Consider the following 6,000-nt stretch of genomic DNA (forward strand, 5'->3'; position numbering starts at 1 on the left):
AAGAAGTGCAAAGAAAGTAGAAACATTGCAAGGCTTATAGACTGAATTTGAATCTCAGTTATGCCATTTACTTGAGTGACTCAAAAAAACCTATCTTTCTGAGCCCCATTTTCCCCTTTGTAAAATAGATGAGGCTCTAGAGTGAGAATTAAGGATATATTACATGCAGAACAGTGCCTGGCTCACAGTTAGTGCCTAAGAAAAGGTAGTTAACATCATTCTGCCCCTTCCCCCTCACCTCTTCTTCCTGGCCACTCTTGATGGGCCCTAGAATCTGATCTCACCCAGATGCACACTAAGGATTAGGTAGGGCAGGACTCCACAGGTGAGGAAGTTGTGGAGGGAGCACTGCTGGAGAATCTACAAAAAAATGATTAAACTCCATAACTCGGCCATCCTACTCTGTCTGGCTGCTGCTCCGGTGGATGGCAGGGGACACCACCCGTGGCTGGGAATGGCTGCCAAAAAATAAATTGAACTAAAAAAGTGAAGGGACAGGAAGCTGGACAGCAGTTTGAATACATTCCACCTTCCAGGGTCTGTCTATCTGTCTGTCTGTCACCCTGCTAGGCCTCCTGGGTGCCTCTCCGCCTGACTACAGTTCAATTTATTCTTATCTGAGTTTCCATCTCAATCCAGAGCCCAAGGCCCCAGAGGCTGCTGATCACCAACCAGCAGGACTTTGCCTGGAGGCAGGAAGTGGAGCCCCTCACAGTCCGAGGGGACCGCAAGCAAAGGGGATGGGGAGGGGGCGAGGAGTTGGCGATAAATGGCTCTCGGTGCGGAGAGGTCTGCGTGCTGGCGGGGATCGAGCCCGATTGGCCTGTTCTCAAAGAGGTCGTCAGCCGCGTCCCGGTTCCCTTCCTTCCCTTCAGCCCACCTGCCTGAACACCCAGCCTTTCTGCAGCCGAGCAGCCGCGTCCTGCCCAGCAGCCGGCCCACGTCTAGGCTCAGCCCAGGAAAGCTCCCAAGCCCGACGCCCCAGCCCGCCCCGCCCGTCCCGGCACCCCGGCTTCGGCGGCGGCGGCGCGGCTCGCAGAGGTGGCACTTTAAGGGGGAAGTGGAGGAACGCACCGTTCGCGCTTCAGGGCTGAGGGACACCGTCAGGACTCTAACAACTCCCTTCTTAAACCGACGGAGCAGCGGACACCCCGGGAGGGGAAGCCCTCCAGATAACAGCCAGATAACCCGGGGCGCTCCTTCGAGTCGCCGCCAGGTAAGGAGCACGTCTGCCCCTGGCACCCCGGCCGCGTCTCCTCGCCCCCGGGTCCCCGCTCCCGGCGCGGCGCAGCGCGTTACCTTCCGACAGGCCGCGCGCTCCCTGCCGCCCGCTCCCGCGCTGCGCGGCGCTCTGCCCGGCCGCGCTCACCCGCGCGCTCCCAGACAGGCCAGGTATCGCCAGCTGCTGTCCGCGCGGGGTGGCGCGTGCGGGCTCCCCAAGAGAGCCAGGGCGGGGGCGGGCGGGGCCGTTCCTGGAACGCCAGCCAATGGCAGGCGCCCTGGCGGCTTCGCCCCGCCCAGCCACGCCCGGCCACGCCCCTCTCCCCGGCTCCCTCCTGCACCAGCCCTGTCCCCCCTCAGCTGCTTTGAAGCCATGGCCCTCGGAGGGCTTCTCTCCTGATTCCTTCTCCAGTTGTCTCCGGAGCAACTTGGGTTTTGCACAAGTAAAGAAAGCAAAACTGTTCATCTTTTTTTTGAAAAACCGTTGTGCGTTAAGAGCGTGGAGCCTCTCCACGCAAAAGATACTGACAGCCACTGAGCAGAGAAGGGACACGGGTGGCATGGTGCCCCGCGGCGAGGGAAGCTGCTTTAACCCTCAGGGGTCAGTGCACGGGTTGTTGAGAGCATTAAATAAAGTACAGGATTGAAAGTATCTATGAGGCCCTTAGTCTAAACCTAATGTTGCCAATGACCATAATGCTATCAAAAAAGCGGCAGATGCAATCGGAGCTGCGGATGGGCGTGCAAAGAGGACAGGTGTGTTCCCGGCCGGCTGGCACGGAGGCGGGGACGCCTATCAACACAACATTGCATCGCAGCCAGTTATTAAGTTCTGATACTGGGACCAGCCCAAGCCAACTTCTGAACCTGAAGGCCTCAGTTCTGGGATTAATGATATCTTCCCACTGAAGTCGGCCTCTGGTTCTTTCAAAGCTTTTCTTCTTTCCCAATTACAAATGCCGATCAGTGCTATTCGGTGCTGGGTGCAAAGCTGCTACCCTGGCTAGGGCTCTGCAGGCTAAGATGTTATGGTGATTTTGTAGCCTTTACCCAATCTCTGGTTCTGATGAGTCCTACCAGAGAGCACTGGAGAAGAAGGAGCACCAAGACGTGCCTTCACCTTGTCTTTAAAGAAATACCTTTGTTTATGTAACCATAGCCCCTCTGAACATCACCTTTACAATAACAATTAAAAAGTCAAAAAATACCACCTTTGTAAACTAAGCACTAGTGTCTCATGCCTGCAATCCTAGCTCAGGAGGCTAAGATCTGAGAATTGTGCTTGAAGTCAACCTAAGAAGGAAACTCTGTGAAACTGTTATCTCCAATTAACTAGCAAAAAGCTGGAAATGGAGCTATGACTCAAGTGTGCTAGCCTTGAGCACAAAAACCAAAGATAGAGGCCTGCCCCTGAGTTCAAACCCAAGAACTGGCATTTTAAAGAAAGGAAGGAAAGGAGGAAGGAAGGAAGGAGAGAGGGAAAGAAAGAAAGAAAAGAAACACAAAAGAAAGAAAGAGAAGAAGAAAATGAAGGAAGGAAAGAAGGAAGGGAGGGAGGGAGGGAGGGAAGGAAGGCAGACTCATAGATCTTTACAATTTAGGATAAGTACTATAAGGAGTGTACAAAAATGTCGCACAAGCACTTGGGGGAGGAAGAAGAAGAGGAGGAGGAGGAAGAAGAGGAAGAGGAGGAGAAAGAGGAAGAGGAGGAGAAAGAGGAAGAGGGAAGGAGGAGGAGGAAGAGGAGGTGAGGAGGGGGAGGAAGAGGAGCAGGGGAGGTGGAGAAAGGAGAAGGAGGAGGAAGAGGAAGAGGGGGAGGAGGAAGAGGGGGGAGGAGAAGAGGGAGGAGGAGAGAGGAGAAGGAAGAGGAGGAGGAGGAGGAAGAAGATGAGGAGAGACAGAGAGAGTGAGAGAGTACTGGTACTGGGGCTTGAACTCAAGAATTTGCCCTCTGGCTTTTTCTCTCAAGGCTGGTGCTCTATAACTTGAGCCACACCTCCACTTTTGGCTTTTTGCTAGTTAATTGGAAATAAGACTCTCATGGACTTTTCTGCCCTGGCTAACTTCAAACTTCAGTTCTCAGATCTCATCCTCCTGAGGAGCTCAGATTACAGGCATAAGCCACTTGCTCCAGACTACAGGGTCATTCTTGAAGTAGGAGAAAAGGAAGGCGTTGGTTACATGCTGCAAGAATCGCCATGCCTGCCTTGTTGGGGAGCAGCTTTATGTACCCAGCTGGAGATGGCTGCTGGAGAATGATCTTAAGCCAGGAACCCAAATATTTTCAGTACCTCACTTTCATTGTTCATGACCCCTGACTTGGTTAAGAAGCTTCTCTCTCCTCTCCCTGCCACTTTCTAGCCCTGAGGGCTTTGCTCATCTGTGGATGCCCTGCATCACCTGGCACACAACAGAAGGAACTCAAAGCTTGCTACTCCCAGAGCCACTCCTCCCCTGGAGACAGCTATGCCTGGCCTCAGGATCTTCATTTCAGGCTCAGGGGCAGGCAAATTTGGGGAGAATTTTTGAGGCAGTCTTCTTGGGAGTTCTCAAAAAGAAAAAAAAAGGAGCTCGGCAATTAAAAAGTAGAGCTCTGATGTCAAATGGTCAAAATCCAAATACTGCCTTCATCAGTGTCTTATAAAACTTCATGAGAGTTACCCAACTTCTCAATGTTTCAATTTGCTCGCTCATTAAAAAGACAATAATTATGCTCCTAAGGGTAACTGTAAGGATTCAAATGAGAAAATGTTTGTTTAGCACAGTGTGTTGCATGTAGAAAGCACTAAAGAAGCCTTAGTTGTTGACATGATCATTTCAAGTCAGCACCAATAGGACAACTGACACTTCAAAATGGGTTGCATATCAATGACACTGAACTTCATAGGATTGTATATTTATTATAAAGGGAAAAGCTGTAAGGCAGGAACCATGAAGTGGTGATAGATGAAATGTGGGTTCTACCCCATGGACTCCACTCCCAAGTTACTGGAGCTGATTGGAAACATTGGCAAAGTAGCAGTGTATAAAATTAACCCTCAGAAATCAATGGCTTTCCTGTATGCCAATAATGAGAAGAGCATGGCTGCAATTAGGAAAGCAGCCCCTTTTGTAATAGCCCCACAAAAAAATAAAATACTTAGGAGTTAACAAAAGAGGTGAAGGATCTGTATGACGAAAACTTTAAAAACCTGAAAAAGGAAATTAAAGCAGAACTAAGGAAGTAGAAAAACCTCCCATGCTCCAGGATTGGAAGGATTAACATCGTGAAAATGCCAATACTGTCAAAGACTATCTACAAATTCAATGTGATACCTATCAACATTCCAACCTCATTCTTCAATGAAATAGAAGAAGCAATCCAAAAATTCATATGGAACAATAAAAGACCCCAAATAGCAAAAACAATCCTTAGTAGAAAGAACAGCACTGGAGGAATATCAATTCCAAATTTCAAACTCTGCTACAAAGCCATAATAATCAAAACAGCTTGGTACTGGCACAAGAACAGACCTAAGGACCAATGGAATAGGACTGAAGACCCAGAAATGAACCCACAGACCTATAGCCACTTAATCTTTGACAAGGGAGCTAAAGAAATAGAATGGAAGAAAGACAGCCTTTTCAGTAAATGGTGCTGGCAAAATTAGTTAAACCCTTGTAGAAAACTAAAACTAGATCCCTATACATCGCCATGCACCAGAATCAACTCCAAATGGATCAGAGACCTCGAAATAAAAGCAGATTCCATGAAAACATTACAGGAAGGAATAAATGAAACTCTAGGTCTCCTTGGCACAGGCTGAAATTTTCTTAATAAAGACCAACAAATCAAAGAAAGGTTGGACAAATGGGATTGCATGAAATTGCAGAGCTTCTGCAGGCAAAGGTCATAGCCTGCAAGATCAACAGAAAGCCCACGGATTGGGAGAAGATCTTCACTAGCAATTCAATGGACAAGGGTCTCATATCTAAAATATACTTAGAACTCAAAAAACTAAATCCCCCAACAACAAATCTTCAAAGAAACAACTGCCCGATTAACAAATGGACTATAGACTTAAAGAGAGACCTCTCTGAAGAGGAAATAAGAATGGCCAGTAGACACATGAAGAAATGCTCGATCTCTCTAGCCATAAAAGAAATGCAAATCAAGACAATGCTGAGATTCCTCCTCACCCCAGCTAGAATGGCTATAATCAAGAAATCTAGTAACAACAGATGCTGGAGGGGATGTGGCCAACTGCATTGTTGGTTGTTCAACCACTCTGGAAAGCAGTATGGAGTTTCCTCAAAAGACTCCACATAGAGCTCTCTTATAACCCAGCAATCCCACTTTTGGGCATTTACCCAAATGATCACAAACAAGATTATATCAAAGCTACCAGCACAACCATGTATATTGCAGCATAATTTACCATAGTAAGATATAGAACCAACCCAGATGCCCCTCAGTAGATGAATGGATCAAGAAAATGTGATATATAGATATATATATAGAGATATATAGATATGCACACATAATTCTATGCCTCCATCAGAAAGAATGACATTGCCTCATTTGTTAGGAAATGGAAAGACTTGGAAAAAATTATATTGAGTGAAGTAAGCCAGGCCCAGAGAAACATAGGTCCCATGGTTTCCCCTGTTTGCAATGACTAGTATGTCTAGGACAAGCAGAGAAGGTCAAAGGCCATGTACATATGACCACATGAGATAATGTTAAGCAAAGTGTACCCCAAGACAGGAACACAGAGGGTTTTTTGGTTTTGTTTTGTT

The 6,000-nt window shown here is 47.9% G+C and overlaps 1 protein-coding gene across 1 annotated transcript in view; it reads right to left on the bottom strand.

Moving 5' to 3' along the window:
* Positions 1-1,313, bottom strand: part of Sytl2 (synaptotagmin-like 2) — a 126,163-nt gene extending 124,850 nt beyond the window's left edge. The window contains exon 1 of the mRNA XM_013014142.1: positions 1,300-1,313. The gene's annotated coding sequence lies outside the window, so the exon portion shown is untranslated. The remainder of the gene's footprint in view (positions 1-1,299) is intronic.
* Positions 1,314-6,000: the final 4,687 nt, after the last annotated feature.

Source organism: Dipodomys ordii, unplaced genomic scaffold (genome assembly GCF_000151885.1).
Source record: "Dipodomys ordii isolate 6190 unplaced genomic scaffold, Dord_2.0 Scaffold22, whole genome shotgun sequence".
NCBI classification, from domain to species: domain Eukaryota; kingdom Metazoa; phylum Chordata; class Mammalia; order Rodentia; family Heteromyidae; genus Dipodomys; species Dipodomys ordii.